The sequence below is a fragment of the Eulemur rufifrons genome, chromosome 25, assembly GCF_041146395.1.
Source record: "Eulemur rufifrons isolate Redbay chromosome 25, OSU_ERuf_1, whole genome shotgun sequence".
NCBI classification, from domain to species: domain Eukaryota; kingdom Metazoa; phylum Chordata; class Mammalia; order Primates; family Lemuridae; genus Eulemur; species Eulemur rufifrons.
Window position 1 is genome coordinate 11,010,365 of NC_091007.1, and position 17,797 is coordinate 11,028,161.

Below are 17,797 nucleotides of genomic sequence, written 5' to 3' on the forward strand. Positions count from 1 at the left end.
CTGTGACAATCAAGAGAAGTGTTCGCTTGCCTTTCTGACTTCCCTGTTAGGAAAGTGTCTGGTTCCTTCTCCACACAACTGAAGAGCAAGAAGGACGCCTGGGATTAGGGATCACTTTTCTCTCTGACTCCTGGCTTCTTTAGTCTCTGATGTGCATCAACTTGCCTTACCTGCAGACCACCGCTTAAGTCCCTCCACCTACCCACTGGTCTCTCCTACACACACACACACACACACACACACACACACGGTTTATAAGAAGTCTGGCCTCACAGGGTCTCCAGGTGAGCTCTAATCTTGCTTCTGCTGATCTGGGTCAGACACCCAAACCCTTGTCTAGATAACAGCAGATAACGTTTACTGATCCCTTTGCCAGGCACTGTGCTAAATGCTTCACTTGGTTACTGGGTAGTTCTTAGAGTTTGCATTTTAGAGTCAGCTAGTCCTAGATTTGAATCTCGATTTACTCATTTATTAGCTATGAGACATTTCTAAGCATCTATAAAAATGGGGATGATGTGTGTATACAATCTTCAAAATGTTTACAAAGCGCTACTAGAATGGAGACTGGTGTATAGGTTGTCAATAAATGATAGTTATTTTTGCTAATACGGTTATTTTTGTGGCCACTACAGTGGCCAATATTCCTAAATCACTGTGCATAGACTCTTGGCCCAGGGCACTGGTACTTGGTTTTCCTGCCCCCCCGTCTGGGGGCTGGGTCCCTTCTCATGAACTTTGGATCCTGGGCTTCTGTCTGATGCTCGTTGCACAGTGATCTCTTAGAGGACTGCGCCCTGAGACTCACCTACCCTTCTGTCTAAAAGCACATTATTTACTCAATTCTGTTTGCTGTTTCTGACTTGTTTGCACTTGAGCCGTAATTACCCTCTCCTGTCTAGCAAACCTCATAGGATCATTCTGAAAGCTCCAGATAAGACAGTTTCATATAGTATCATTTAATTCACACACCAACCCTAGGAAGGTACAGGGTCTCTGCCATCTTCAACACATAAACTCTATCTCTGGTTTCAAGGCAGCTTCATAGACTCCTGTCATCTGCCAGTGGAATGGGACACATAGCAAATCCTCTTAGTAGCATGGCTATGCCTAGCACATGCCACCTGTGTTCACTGAGAATGTAGCTGCCTCAGCACACCCTGTCAGGAGAGACATTCCAGAGAGAAGACCCTGATTTTCCCCCTTTATTCTAGCTAAAAGATTGAATCAAACTCTGATCCTCAGTTATTTTAGTTGCAGTATGATTTTTATTAATATATATTATTTATATGATTTTATATATATATAATTTTACGTATCCTAGATATTTTTATATATCTTAGTAATATTTACTAAGGACGTGACACAATGTTGCAAGCTACACATGCAGTCAAAAGAGTTCTTTAGCAACTAAGGCTGCAAAAGCTTTGGTTGCTTAGGTAGACAATTAAAAACAATATTTAAACAAAGTATCTGATTAGAAACTTAAACTCATTCCATGGCAGAAAAGACAAATTTAAAAGATCCTCCAATGAAACACAAAGAAATCATTCCTGTTACTTAAAGAAAAGAAAGTCAAGTTATTTGATTTATAAACTCAAGTGATCCTTTCAGGGTTTGGTTCGAGTCCACGTTGTTTTTCAACACTGAGAATATTACCATTTGGTATTCTTCAGACACACATGCTTGAACTTACAGTTAATGAATATCTTCTCTGCCGTCTTTTTTGGCATCCAATTCATTCTGTTTAAACCAGTTCTCCATGCTGTTATTTATTAGAGATCAATAATCACATTGTTGTGTGCTAATAGATGTCTCTAATGTTTAAATAATTCTCTCAAGGATTTGGAAGCCATCATGGAAGCCATTTAATATTAGTTATTAATGACTGGCTAAAGGAAGGTGGCTTTCAATTTGTGTACGGGTTCATCCCATTCTCTTACAAATACTGTATTAATCAGGGTAGGCTATCTGCTGTAACAAATAATCTCCAGAGCTCAGTGACTTAAGACAATAAAACTATTAATACATTTTTCACTTAAGTCTTTGAACAGTTAAGGTTGGTAGGAGGGCTCTCTTCCACACAGTCAACGAAATACAGCTCTCTGCCCTCCCGAATCTCCATTCTCCAGTTCTAGGAATCCTCTTTGCCCAGCCCACTGATGGACAAAGACAGGTGGATGGTTATTGACCGGCCAGTTCTGGAACACATGTGTCTTCCACATCCCATTGGCTGAAGCACCCCTAACTGCAAAGGAGGCTGGGAAATGTAGTCCAGCTGTGTGTCCAGGAGCAGGGAGATTGCATCACTGGGCACCTAGCCACCAAATACCACCGAGTCTCTGTCACAAATACCAAAAGGGATTACTAGGCCAGAAAAATACATAAACAAGGCAATTCAATTAACAAGATTTCTTTTTTTAAAAAATAATGTGATATAATTTAAAATTATGACCTTTTATTTAACACTAGCAAATACAAGTGAGAGTAATACGTGTTTTAATTCAAGTTTTTGCAGGGTCTCTTTTTTTTTTTTTTTTTTTTGAGACAGAGTCTCGCTCTGTCACCTGGGCTAGAGTGCTGTGGCGTCAGCCTAGCTCACAGCAACCTTGAATTCCTGGGCTCATTTCTTTCTGTTTTTAGTAGAGACAGGCTCTCGCTCTTGTTCAGGCTGGTCTCAAACTCCTTACCATCGTAACCATTTTTAAGTGTACAGTTCAGTGGCATTTAGAGCATTCACGTTGTTGTGCAACTATCACCGCCAGCCATCTCCAGAACTTTTTTAAAATCATTCCAAACTGAAACTTTGCACCCTTTAAATAGTAACTCCCCATTTTCCCCCTCCCCTCAGCCCCTGGGAACCACTATTCTACTTTCTGTCTCTATGGATTTATGACTCGAGGTACCTCATACAAGTGAAAAACTACGATATTTGCTCTTTTGTGTCTGGTTTATTTCACATAGCATAATGTCTTCAAGGTTTATCCAAGTTATAGCATTACCCGAATCTCACTCTTTATAAGGTTAAATAATATTCCATTGCATGTATATATCACATTTTGTTTATCCATTTATCTGTTGGTGGACATTTGGATTACTTCCACCTTTTGGCTATTGTAAATAATGCCACTATAAATGATTGTTTGAGTCCCTGTTTTTACTTGTTGGGTATATACCAAGGAGTGATATTGTTAGATCACATGGCAAGACTACGTTTAATTTTTTTTGAGGAATTGCCACACTGTTTGCCACAGCATCTATAAAATCAAAATATTTTTTAAGACAAACTTGTCATTGACTTCGACAAAAGGTTGTAATAGCATTGATGAAGTCATGGTCTTCAGTTCATTCAATTGGGCGATTATGTGTTTTCAATTTGGCTCCTTAAGAACTAGAATAATTTTAATGTCATTTTTTTCTTTGCATCTAGGTGAAGTAATAAAATATGCTGGATAGTTAGTTGTATTCTCTGGGGAGTATAAAGAATAGGAATTTGGCCAGGCGTGGTGGCTCACACCTGTAATCCCTGCACTTTTGGAGGCCGAGGCAGGAGGATGGCTTGAGGTCAGGAGTTCGAGACTAGTCTGGGCAACATAGCAAGATCCTGTCTCTATTAAAAAAAAAAAAAAGGAATTTGATAGAAAAAAATATGTGTTGAAAGTTCTTTTCTAAGCCTCCTGTGACAATGGTATCTAATAGATTTACTAAAAATGATAGGAATGGCTTGTCACACTATATCTAAAGATTAAACCAAGAAAATCTCAGCAGTACTGTAAATTTCAACTTCCAATTAACAATTATTACTTGATAGCAACATCATTTAAAGAATTGACATCATAGGTTCTGCTTTTTTTTTTCTGCTACTTATCTGATAATTATCCAGATTACTTTATATCTTGACCTCCCCACATTATTTCTATAGACTATTTTTGTGTAAATATTTAAAACAACTAACTAGGGTGATGAAAACCTGGGAGCTTTCTAGAAATTGAACCCAAACAGCAAGGGGCTTTGGATGTTTGGTTTTGATTTCATTCTCTCTGCCAATTTAGTGTTTCTGAGTACAGGTACCATCCAAATTCAAAGATACTATGAAAATGAAAAGCAAGCACAGTAGAAATGAGAGCGCATTTGAACTAAACCCTTAACTGAGAGATTGATTTGGAAACCTTTGGTTCCTTAATAATGTGATTTTTAACTTGGTTATTTCATCGCAGATATATGACAGTGCATTGGTATTCTGGGTTTCAAAAAATATTTCCAGGTTAAGCTTCCCTTGGAAGAAAGACTGAAAAATGGAGTTGGGCACAAGCTTGATGCCAGATTATCATTTTTGACAGCAGAACATAAAAGACACTTTTCAACCATTCTTGTCTGCTTGTCCCCAGGGCTAGCAGATTTTGAGGCCAGTGCTGAAAAATGTTTATTTTACTTTCTAAAAAATATAACAGCATTTGGTGCTTAACTAACAGTAGTGCTTAAATCACTTATGATGTGAAGTAGGATTACAGTACATACACAGATGCTATATGCTAAAAAGTTTTCCCGTGTTGTACATTGGATTTACATACCCTCTCTGCCCTTGTTTGAACACACCTGTTCACAATAGCTTGATAAAGTTCCTGAAATAAATCTCCTGCATACTAATTTGAAGCGTCTTTATAGTTATTTCTTTCAAAGGGAAATAAAATCTAGCGTAGTTTCGCTTTAACACTGCCTTTTTTAGGAGTAGAGCCGTAGAAAGAAGAGCCTGTATGTTAAATCCATCACAGATCTTGCTCCCTGGATTTCATGTGGGCAGTGGAGAATTTAGTAACTTCCATAAAGAAAAACCGAAGTCATTTTTGAACAAGAATCTGTGTATAATTTTGCATCTGGCAGCATGGACTACTGAAATACATAACATTAAAAATAATGGACTTTTAGGTCTCTCCTTAACAACCATTGCCACGTTTATATGGCTCCATGGTTGTTGCACACACAAAGTGCTGAAATCACTCTAGAAGCTTCCCTTGATCCATCTACTCATTACACAATCTTGGTATGAGCCCCAGTTATTCCTACTAATATCCAACTCTCTCAGTACTCATATCTCTGCTGTTCATAACTTCTACATCTATGCTTTTTCTTTCTTTCTTTCTTTTTTAATGCATTCCAACATCTATTCTTGTTTCTCCTATTCTTGGGCCCTATTCTTCTCCCCTTCCCTGTTTCTAGGATGTACCCAGCCACGCTGCGTAAGAACCTTTGCTCTTCTCAAAATCTTCTCCCTGCCTATTCCTTACCAATCAACTTCCTTTCTCAATAAGTTCTCATACTCTTACCTCTCTTAAAAAAAGCAAAACAAAAACAGAAAACTAGACCTGTATATACTTTTCTCCTCTTTTTTCTGACTTAAATGGATTCATTTGTTTCCTCTACTAAGAAGGCATGGTGTAGTGATTGATATCAACCGAACAGAGTTCTATCTAGTCCTAGCCTTGAACAAGATGCTCATCTAAGTCTGTTTTCTTGTCTATAATTGGAGGGAAATAGCTCCTCCTACTACATATAGGTTGCTCAAAAAAAAAAAAAAAAAGTTGAACAAGACAACATATACCTGTTTCAAAGCCTGGTAGAGTTGGCCTCAATAAACATTATCTGCTATTATTATTATTATCTCTACCTTCCTTTGAAATGACACCTATAGGTTCTTCCCATCTGAGTGCTCAACTTCTTTTTCTCAGAATTCAGGATACAACTGATTATGGTGTAATACTGTTGGGACTCAGAAAACGGTACCCCAGAATGAAGGGAGCACTCTCCGAGTGCTCCTCTCTCTGGCCGCTCAGTCTTCCCCGAGACCAGACATGGATACCAGAATCCCACAACCTCAAGGCAATTCATAGGACCCAGAATCCCTTTTCCTCAAAGCCAGCCATAAAAATCTAAAAATATTACTCAAATTCACCCCTCCAGTTCTGTGCATAAACTGGCCATAAAGAAATGATTTGACCTATCTTGTTTGATTGAGGGTCATCAGACCCCCCCATTCCAGAAAGGGCCCTGCCCCACACCCAGAAGGAAGGATGCTGCTCAGAGAGGCCACAGAGAATCTAGACACGCCTTCCTGGGTTTTCTCAGCCTATTAGCATTAGATCATACCCTTTTTTCCCCAATCCTACACAGCCGTGCATACTTTATTGAACCCAAACATAAAAATGGACACTCCTCCCTGCATCTTTGGGTCTCCATTCTGAAGTTTCCTGTGTCTCATAAAACTATGATCCAGTAAACGTGTATGCCTTTCCTCCTGTGGTCTGCCTCTGACAGCTGATTTTCAGGAACCTTCAGAGGGTGGAGCGAAATCCTGCCCTTGGCCCCTTCCACAATTACCGGTATTTCTCCTTGTGTGTGGCCCCCTCTCCTAATACCACGTTGTGCCAACAGACTCACACACATTCATGGAACTTATTTCAGTCACTTAAAGTCCTGGGCCAGTCCGAGTGCTCTAGCACAGAACTCTAATTTTAAAGAGGAGGAAACTCAGACCCAGGGGCATGAAACAAAAGAAGAATTGGGAATACAAATCAATGTTCTGCCTATTCAGGACGGGGACCCAGAGCCTATTGTGACACAAAATTGCCAGCCCCGCCACCTCTGATTTGATATCTTTGGAGAAAACTAAAGGAGCTCCAAAAGGCTCCATTCTGGGGAAAATGTAGCTACTTCTTTTGCCCTCAGGGATCCAGGAACCTGTGGCCCTAAGGCCACACGTGACCTGCTATGTCCTTAAGTGCGGCCTTTTGATTGAATCCAAATTTTACAGAACAAATCTTTTTATTAAAAGGGGTGCAGCAGAGAAAGATGACGCTTTCTTGCTTTCTTTGGTGCTCAAAAAAGAACAGTCTTGAGATCAGAAGGCCGCAGGTTCCCCAACCCTGACGGGTGCACAGGAAGTGGGCTCCCTCCCAGCCTCTGAGCGATTCTGCAGCTACAGGGTAGTAAGACTGGCAGGGAAGTAGGCCCGCCAGCTGCCTGGAGCCCAGACCGGACCTGGGGGTGGGTGGGGCGGGGCAGGGACCTGCTGGGCGTGGCCTGGGACCAGGGAGAGGCGTGGCAAGGGCCTGAAGGGCGTGGTCTAGACTGGGGTTGGGGAGTGACCTGGGCCGGCGCAGGGCATGGCCTAGGGCGAGGGCGGCGTGGCCCAGGCGGGGTGGGGGCGGGGGTGGGGGCGTGGCCGGGCGCGCCCTGGCCGGGGCGGGGAGAAGACCCGAAGGGAGGGCGAAGAGGGAGGGCAGCGGGGACACGGAAAAGGCCTGGGACCGTGGTAGTGCTGCGGGCTCCGGGGGAGCAGGCGGCGCGCGGCGAGCGGCGGGAAGGCACCTGGGAGTCGAAGCGGGCGCAGGAGCTGTGGGCCCGGTAGGAAGGGTGGGGACCAGACGCCGGGGACTCACTGCTGCAGGGCTCCGAGCGCGATCCCCAGCGGGAGCCCCGCGGAGGCCTGCCCTGGGGACGCTGCAGCACGCGAGCCTACTGAGAGACCCGGCCTGGGCGGCTGGCCCGGGCTCGGAAGGGGCGTGTTGCTCGAAGTCCTGCGACCTGTGCCTTTAAACGCCAGAGTCAGCCCGGGGTGGCTGGATGGGAACGCCCTGGGGGGTGTCATTGGGGGCCCTGCTCGTTCTCTTTTCCTAACTTATGTTATCGGACCTCCAAGCCTCAGGCCTCAGCCCCGCCGTTTAGTTTACTGTCTAGTGTTTCTATCACAAAGATATAACAAACACACTTAGGTGCGCCTCCCTAGGGATGCGAGCAAGGGTCCTCACAGCCCTGCTATGGGGGGATATTTGTAAAGACGCCTCGGGCGCAGTGACACCCACGATGGGGACATTGCTAAACTTTTGCGTTGTGTAGAAACTTGAGTCCATGCGTCCTCAAATCACCTCGACAGTGGAGGAAACTGACAAGATTTTATTCCTGTCCTAAAGGATTGTCGCATTCAGTGTCACAGGGAATAAATATCTGTCAGAAAAAGGCTGGGTGCCCTGGCTCACGCCTGTAATCCCAGCACTCTAGGAAGCCAAGGCAGGAGGTTCATGAGCCCAGGAGTCTGAGGTTGCAGTGAACTATGATCACGCCACTGCACTTTACCCAGGGTGACAGAGCGTGACTCTATCTCAAAAAAAAAAAAAAAAAAAATATATATATATATATATATGTAAGCAAAAGAGCTCTGGGACTTATGACACCTACTTGGCCAGTTGCATTTTATTTTACGTAGACAGTAGGAGTGTACAGCAGTTAGCTTAAAGGTCTGATGTAATGCCAGAAATAACTAGACCCCCTTCAAAAAGAAATCTCAGTGCACCCTGCAAAGAAAAACAGATCAGACAATGTGCTGTCGATAGAAAGATAGCAATGTAATTTTTAAAAGGATACTGTGAACACCAAATTCACATAGTGAACCCTATGAAATTATGTTTTCATTTGTGGAGTCTGGATGTTGCTTTAGCATTATACAAGTTATTGAAATATATGTAATATAGATTTTTGGAATACAATAGCAAAATATATTTCCATTTCATTTATCTTTTTTTCTCTCTCTTTTTGAGACAGAGTCTTGCTGTGTTACCCAGGCTGGAGTGCAATGGCCTCATCATAGCTCACGGCAACCTCAAAGTCCTGGGCTCCAGCGATCCTCCTGCCTCAGCCTCCCGAGTAGCTGGGACTATGGGTGTGCGCCACTAGGCCCAGCTAATTTTTCTATTTTTTGTAGAGACAGGGTCTCGCTCTTGCTCAGGCTGGTCTCGAACTCCTGGCCTTAAGCGATCCTCCTGCCTTGGGCTCCTAGAGTGCTAAGATTATAGACATGAGCCACTGCACCCAGCTAGGCTGTATATCTTTTCTAGGCAGATTTAAAAGGTAATTGATCTCTAGGTCTCTACTCAGTCTAATCTATGGATATTTGAAAATAAGACCCTGATTGTACCACTTAATGATAAAGTTGAAATTACAAGGTCATCAGAAAGGGTCTGTTCATTCAATCAATAAATATGTATTTGTTATCCACTAAGAACAGGACAAATGATGATGCCAGCCTCTTGGAATTTATATTCTGGTTGGGGGTAGAGGGGCCAGAGGAAACAAAGAAGGAGCCAACAAATAGGTAAGTTAACCAACAGCTACGAATTGTAAGCAGGGATCTGCGATCAAGAAAAATGGCAAATTTGAAGTGGGAGTCATTAAATTTTGAGCTGGACAGGAGCAGAGAACAAGAGCACACACATATATAACAGGTAGGACACTGAGAGTCTGGAGAGGTATGAGCCTGTGTACTTCGTGCCTTCCTGGTCTGGGTCTTGGCCATAGACAGGATCTTTGTGGTTACGGGAAGTCAAGAATCCCTAAGCAGGCATTTTATAGATTGCTTCTGGAATGAAGCTGGAAGACAAAATGATGAACTGTATAGCACGAGAGGAGCTTGGGAAATGGCCACCATGCTTCCATCTGGTTTAACGTGTTCATACATGAGGAGTCCTTCTCCTCCAATGTCTGAAATAACCCAGTAAACCATCCAGTAACAGTATTGAGACTTCCTGATCAAGCTCTATCCTGCTCAGCTGCCCTAGGAACTTGGCTGAGATAGTTGTTGACTATTTTTTTTTCATACACCAATTGTGGCCTCATTCTGTTTTTCTGTAACTGTTATTTCTAGCATATGTTGGGTGGCCCAGGTTTTTCTAATAAGACTTTTATAACAAAAGTCTTCTCGTTCGTAGACATCCTCCCTCACTTAAAAAAGAAAAGAATAAGAAAAATAAGACACCTGGTCCCATCTGGCATAAGCTGGCTCTGTGTTTCTGACCACCTGTTCCGTGAAAGCTGTATCCGCCTGAGTACACATACCTCTGCCTGCTCAGCGTGGGAGAGTAATCAGCGTTGACTGTTTCTCTGTCCCCTTCCTGGCCAGCATGGCCATGTGACTTGTTTGGCCAATGAAATGTAAGTGGAGTGACACGTGTCACTTCCAGGTGACAGTTTTAAGAGCCAGTGATTTTTTGCAACCTCTTCCGCTCTGCCGCAATGACCACCCAGTGGTGGCCCTGTTACCCTGAGTCACGGGGTGACAGCAATGAGTAGAGCCCCTCATTGCCCCGTATTGCCTGTGTTAGGCATATACGATGAGCCAGAAACTAACTTTTGTTGTGTTTAGACCCCGAGATTTGGGGATTTGTGTGTTACTGCAGCACAGCCTGGCCTGGCCCGCCTTGTTCATACACTCGGGTAAGGTGTGAGTGACATGCGTGCTACATGTACACCCGGGTGACATTGGGAGCCTCTGGGAAGGTGCTGTACGACACATGCCTTGTGACTCATGCCCCTCCCACTGTGGGGAGATGGCAGGTGCCCTGGTTCCCATAATGCTCCAGTGAGCTTCATAATTTTAATCAAAGGTGGCAAGAATGGCATTTAGATGTTTAATTACCTTCCATAAGGGCGGCGGGTGTTAAAATGTAAAATATATAAAGTCTCTGTGCCTGGAAGGGATAGAAATCAAGGCTGTCATTTTTACTTCGAAAAACACAATTTACGTATTTTTTTAGAATTTTCAATGCACTTCCAAGTTGTCCAGTATAGAGGAATGTTCGTGGATGAGTTGTGAAGAGATGATTCTTCCCAAATGCAGTTTATCAGTGGCTGCATTTCAGAAATTATTTTGTCACCAAAGGACATTTGAAATGAATCATCCAGACTTACCATTGACTAATTTCTTTTTTTCATATAGCTTCAAGGAGTATTTTTAAAAGGTTTCCTGGCTATTCTATTTTGGATCCAAGAGTATCAGACCTAGGTTTTGCTCTCAGTGACCTAGGGGCAGTGTGTTCATGCTTTTACTCTGACTTAAACAGAAGTGAAGCAAGGAGCATTTTGCTTTGGGCAGAGACGTGCTGCATTCTTAGGGACGCTGGCTATAAATCCAGTCTCCCTAGAGGTTAACAATCAAAGTTCTCCCCCTCTCATACTCAGACGAGTGATATGATGATGATAAATTGCTTGGACATGACTGCCCCAAGCACTAGTGTGATGAATTATGTTGTTCAGGGCACGACCGAAGATTCTCTATTGTCAGTCTGCAATACCGAGTATTGGCAGGATTCATACATAGCCTTCTGCCGATTATGGCCTCTGCTTTGCATATTAAATTCTCTGTTTTCACAGGTCATGGCTCTTAGTTCTTTCTTAGACATCTCGGTCTTCCACTGAATGCACTTAGATAATCAGCCTTTTGTTTTTTTGTGTTCCTTACTCATTAAAAGGGTGGGATGTACCCATGTATACAGTAAACATTGAGTCTGTCTTCACAGAAACTGTTAAAATAGTAATTATTAGTCCCTTTCACTAAATCGAGAGTAATAACAGCTTATCTTGCAGTGGCTTAATTGGGTAATTATTTGGTGGTTGAAAAGCACTTTGAGAGAATATTGGTAAATATCGTGGTTAATTGAATGCTCTTTTGTGTAATCGAAAGCCCATTGTGACCAAAATCCTCAATATTATTGTGTAGCAACGAAGATTTCTTGACGTTGCTTACTATTTAAAAAATTATATATGTATTGATTTTTAAAATGTTTTAAGTATTTTCATCAACTCTCGAAGTTATCTCATGTTTATACCTTCACATTCCTACCTGCCTCATCTATTACATTCCGTACGTATCTGAAAAGTTAAATGTTATCAGTCTTGCTCTCTGAAAGTCTGGAGAAAAGATAATGACTGACCTCCATTCCAGGGACATTTCACGTCATAAAGCTTCTACATATGTTTAGTGGTATCTGCTTCAAGTTTCAATAGGCTTTGCTATTATTCCCTGACACATCATTGACATAAGTATTTATTCGGATCTGATTGTCATCAAAATTTGTTAATAAAGCGTTAGGTTGAATCGCACCTGCCTGGCTAGGCCTTTTGATAGATTTTCTCCTCAATTCCTAGAGTCAGAACCCCCAGATGTAATTAAGAGCCATTTCTGTAGCTTCAACTGGACAACTTCCATTACTGACTGTATTGTCTGTTGGGGCTGCCATCTCAAAATCCCGCAAACTGGGCGGCTTAACCTTCTAACTCTTCCGAGGACACCAGTCCTATTGGATTAGGGCCCACTCTACTGACCCCATTTCACTTAACTACCTCTCTAGAGACCTTATTTATTAATACAAACACAGTCATATTTTGAGGCACTGAGGGTTAGGGCTTCAACACATGAATTTTGGGGGGACACAAGTTAGCCCATCATGCTACCCTACAATAGTTAGGGTCTCTTTGGAAACTACCATTTTGGGAGTTAGTTTCTTTGATTCTCAATATCTTGAGCCACCAAGTGATGACTTCAAGTCATTGGAGGATCTGCTCAGTTGAGGAACTTCGTTTTTTTGTTTTTTTTTTTTTTTTTGAGACAGAGTCTCACTCTGTTGCCCAGGCTAGAGTGAGTGCCCTGGCGTCAGCCTAGCTCACAGCAACCTCAAACTCCTGAGCTCAAGGGATCCTCCTGTCTCAGCCTCCCGAGTAGCTGGGACTACAGGCATGCGCCACCATGCCCGCCTAATTTTTTCTATATATATTTTTAGCTTTCCATATAATTTCTTTCTATTTTTAGTAGAGATGGGGTCTCGCTCTTGCTCAGGCTGGTCTCGAACTCCTGAGCTCAAACGATCCGCCCACCTCGGCCTCCCAGAGTGCTAGGATTACAGGCGTGAGCCACCGAGCCCGGCCGAGGAACTTCTTAACATTACTTGGAGGAGTGCTTAGCGCTTGAGACTTGAAACACTGGCACAATTAGATAGAAGTTGAAGCCACATTATTACATTATTATTGCAATGTGAACTATAACCATCCATATATTTGCTATAACAACCTACAGATACTTTTACCCACAATTTCCTCTCTGAATAAAAAACTTGCTAGGATTAGTTTGCATACTTTCTTGTACCATCAAAAAGGGTAAAAGGATATAGCATATACAGTGGTCCTATCTCCGCTCTTCTCCCTGTAAGGTGGCATCTTGTGCTCGTGTTGCTTAAATGGATATTGTTGTCCCCATATTATCAACTGAAGATGTCTAAGAAAAGAAAAAAGTCTCTAAAGAGAGTTGTGCATCTAAGAAGCTAGAAAAGCTCTTATAGTCAAAGAAATATTGGAAAATGTGAAGGCACAGAATCCCTCAGTTTGATATCATGTGTCTATATCTGCAATGCACACTATCGGTGATTCTAGCAAGCTCTACAATGTTCCTTCAGAACAGAATAATGGGGTTTCTTTTTTAATCTCTAAAAAATCTCTTATTGTAAATAGATAGCCAGAAATCCTTAGAGGATTGTTATGTGGTATATGAGAGTATGTAAGTAATATTTGGAGTTTTGAATGGGCTGTGAAACAATTTTCCCTTTAAAATCTGTTTGAAATTGGAATTTATTATTGAAGGTGAATGATGGATACATAAGAGTTCGCTATACTATTCTCCCTACATTTGTGAGTTTTTGAAAATGTCTGTATTTGAAAGTTTAAATAAAAATTTAAAAAGATAAGAAATGAATGAAATATATAGCCTCCTGTGATGCCAAATTTGATAGCTGTTCAGGGACGGATTAAATAAGGTATACTTTGCATATATGAGACAATACATGTGTGGGTAGAGTGTGGTTTTAACTACCAATTGCAACATACAAAAGTCTTGTTGAAACCCTCATCCAAGAATGGCGATAAGAGCATCTTTCCTAGTTTTGGCCTAGATTATTTGACATGTGTTTTTATTTGTCATTCTCTGGCATATGACATGAGTCAGTGCCTGTCTCCTAGTTAGGGAGGTTCCCAGGCTGCAGTTTCTGCAACTTCAGTCTTTGACTTCAGAGCCCATCCATTAGCCGCTGCAGAAATCCACTGAACACAGGAATTTAAGAAGAGGCCACTTGCCTCCAATGCTAGTGCCTTCTGTCTGACACCGTCTCTAGCAATGTCCTGTGCTGTTGCAGGAGGGATCTCACAGGCTGACATTAGGCAGTAGAGCTCTCCCCTGACTGTTCGGAGGAGTGATACTCCGAAGCCCTGTCTGCTGCTGTCCTGCCCAAGGCCGATCCAAGTTCTCCCAGCCCTCACATCTAGGATTAGAAATTGTCCTGGGTCTCACCTGGGAGTCCCACTCACATTGCTGCTGAAGTCTCAGGCCTGACATAGATTCTCTTTTGCTTCTTTGCTGCTTGGAGCTTGCCCCATTATCATTCACTAAGGTGCATCTTCAAGGGTGTTTCTCTCTTTCCAGTGTACTAAGTATTTTGGAGCAGCTCACTCAGGGCACAAATAGGAAAGAATCTGCTGTTTCAAATACGGACATTACTGAGCCTTTGACTTTGCGGGCATATTTGATCTTATGGATGTACAGGGAAGGGGAAGGCTCTTGCAATATGGTTGTGATGCTCCTTTTTGATGTTCATCATCTCTTCCAGGCATTATCTTTTCTCTTTTTGCCCATCAGTGTATCTGGGTAGAGAGATCAAGATATATCAAGCTAAGAGTTCCAAGTTTAAAATGATCTCCATGAAGATTCTTACAGTGCTATTAGTCCATCAGATTTCTTTGTTAGATTTATAATGTATAAAAGATCATATGCAGTTTCTTAGCATTAGGGATACTTCATGGACCTTTGCTACTATTTATTCTTGCTATAGTGAGGTCAAAAAAATTAATTTTTAAATTCATTTTTCTTTCTTTTTTTTGTTTTTTGGATAGGACAAAGGAAGGTGGTAAAAGACTTTTTATGTGGAATTTTCATCATGTATTATGTAGCGACACTGTAGTTTTTTGTTTACCTGTTTCCACTTTATTTTGATTTTTGTGTTAGTGATACCTTGGCCAAAATAAGTTTCCAATAATGATTCCTATATAATGTAATAATTTCACATTAGTTTTAATGAAGGTTTAAAATATTGTTTCTGCCTTACATGTAGTTTCTATGTTTCTAGTCAATGATGTATTAAACTTTAGAGTTTTAGTCTACAAATATTGGAAAGCTTAGTAGCTGTACTATGTCTGACCACAATGTCTTAATCTTTATTTATATAATATATCATATTTATATTTTAAGCCAACATCATTTATTAATAAAATAATGTCAACAATGATAGGATCAATAAATGATCTGAGAGATAAAATTCGATAATAGCTTTTTCTGCCTAATGAGGAGTCTAGATTATATTTCTGATGAGGTGAGAGGGATGCTACAAGCCAAAAAAGGAGTTAGTTCTTTACTAGGCCAAAGCAAATGAATGTGTTACAACAGCAATCCCCAACCTTTTTTGGCACCAGGGACTGGTTTCATGGAAGACAATTTTTTCACCGACTTCGGGGAAAGGGGGGGGATGGTTTTGGGATGATTCAAGAGCATTACATTTATTTGCAGTCAAACCTCTCTGCTGACAATAATCTGTATTTGCAGCTGCTCCCTAACGCTAACATCACTGTCTCAGCTCCAACTCAGACCATCGGGCGTTAGATTTTCATAAGGAGTGCCCAACCTAGATCCCTCGTATGCGCAGTTTACAGTAGGATTCATGCTGCTATGAGAATTTAATGCTCCCCCCACCATCTGACAGGAGGCGGAGCTTATATGGCGATGTGAGTGATGGGAAGCAGCTGTAAATACAGATGAAGCTTCACTGCTTGCTGGCCCACCCGCTGCTTGCTCACCTCCTGCTGTGCAGCCCAGTTCCTAATAGACCAGGGACAAGTACCAGTCCTCAGCCAGGGGGTTGGGGACCGCAGTGTGACAAAACGTGGAGATGTTGATATGCCCTTTAATTTTCATAGACTCAGTATAATTTTCATTAGTTCCTGTGAAACTTGATTTATTCTCCTAACATCTTCAAGAGTGTTTGCTATGCCTATGTATTAAGTATTACCGTTACCACTAATTACTTGATATATTTTTTTAAACCAATCCACTTTTTTGCTTTAGCCCCATCTCCTAAGCAATAATATCTATGAAATCACAGGCTTATAGTGTTTATTACTTTCTTTTCTAAAACACATTAAAATAAGGAAATAATTGTTTAAAGCATTTAAAAATGCCCATATGCCACCTAAAATCAGTTCAAACCACCAGTGGCGGGAAAAAAAAAAAAAATATATATATATATATATATATATATATACATATATGTCACTTTTTGAAAACAGTGGCAAAAATTTAGCAGATTACTGTGTTTTTAAACTTATTTCACCATCCACTGAAGAACAAAATTATTCTTGGTTAAGTTGGCACAAAATTTTTAGAACAGTTTCTGTAGTTGTACTGGGATGACTAGAAAATGGAAAAACTCTGTATGTATGTGAGTATGTATTTATATATACACATATACATACGTACACAGACAGATAATGGATCCCATAAGCTGTTATTTGGAAAAGAGCCAAGAGTGTTCAGCGGCTCAGGCAGACAGCATCATTTCTTTGAGGGCTAATAAAGTCACCGTTATACTTGTGCTTCCATTTTATCCTCATTCCCAAGCAGTATAACAAATGCTAATAAATAATTAACAACCTGGAACTTCTGGGCTGTGAGGTATTTTTGTTTCATTCATGTGTTAGTAATAGTCTGTTGTGTACAGTACGTTTACAGCAAAGTAAATGTTGTCGTACGGTTTGTTTGAGTATGGTTTGCCTAATGGGACATCAGAAAAAGGATCCATATCGGGAAAGATGTCAATAGGGTTCATGCTCCTTGTAAAGAAATGTTCTGTCTGATTTTCTGCTACACATATATCCTCATTTATTTAATATTTAAACAAATTGAACTAATGGAGAAACCACTGCAGGGGACATTTACGGGCCATTTAACACCTCTCCACATAGAATCAGGGAACTTGTATCTGGAAGGAACTCTACAGATCACTTTGTTCTACTCCTTTCTTTTATTTATGAGGAAACCAAGGTCCAAGACTTAAGTGATTTGCCCAAAGACACATATCAACTTGGTTTGTAACATTTGTGCAGTTGATAAATTTCTGGCTTTTCTTCCTCTTAGGAAAAGAGTGGTATGTTCAGAAGAGCATTAAGTTGTCCCATCTGTGTCCCTTCTTCCATTTTTTGAAATCAGCAAGTTGACATTAATTTTTGGTAGCCCTCAAGATACTCTATAGCTACTGTGACTATTGTTTGTAACAGTAAAAGATTAACCTATTGAATTAGGGATTAACCTATTGAATCAGGAATTATTTCTGTTGCCTTTAATACATTTAAATGAGAGAGGGAGAAAAACTATTTTTATAAGCAGTGTCAAAGATAATAATATTATACATAATTATAAAATATTTGCTCTCTACACATCCGATAAAGGGCTGATAACAAGAATCTATATAGAACCCAAAAAAATCAACAAGAAAAAATCAAAGAACTCCATCAATAAATGGGAAAAGGACATGAACAGAAACTTTTCAAAAGAAGACAGAATCATGGCCAGCAAACATATAATATAAGTAAAATGCTCAACATCTCTAATTGTTAGAGAAATGCAAATCAAAACTACAATGAGATATCACCTAACCCCAGTGAGATTGGCCCCTATCAAAAAAATCCCCAAACAACAAATGCTGGCAAGGATGTGGAGAGACAGGAACACTCTTACACTGCTGGTGGAACTGCAAATTAGTGCAACCTCTGTGGAAAAGAATTTGGAGATACCTCGAAGACCTAAAAATAGAAATACCATTCAATCCAGCAACAGCACTATTAGGCATCTACCCAAAAGAGCAAAAGTCATTCTATAATA

At 41.0% G+C, this 17,797-nt stretch overlaps 1 protein-coding gene across 2 annotated transcripts in view; it reads left to right on the top strand.

Annotated features, from left to right (window-relative positions):
* The first annotated feature begins 7,296 nt into the window (after window positions 1-7,296).
* PTER (phosphotriesterase related) overlaps window positions 7,297-17,797 on the top strand; it is a 49,914-nt gene continuing 39,413 nt past the window's right edge. For both annotated transcript variants that reach the window (XM_069458684.1, XM_069458683.1), the window contains exon 1: window positions 7,297-7,401. The gene's annotated coding sequence lies outside the window, so the exon portion shown is untranslated. The remainder of the gene's footprint in view (window positions 7,402-17,797) is intronic.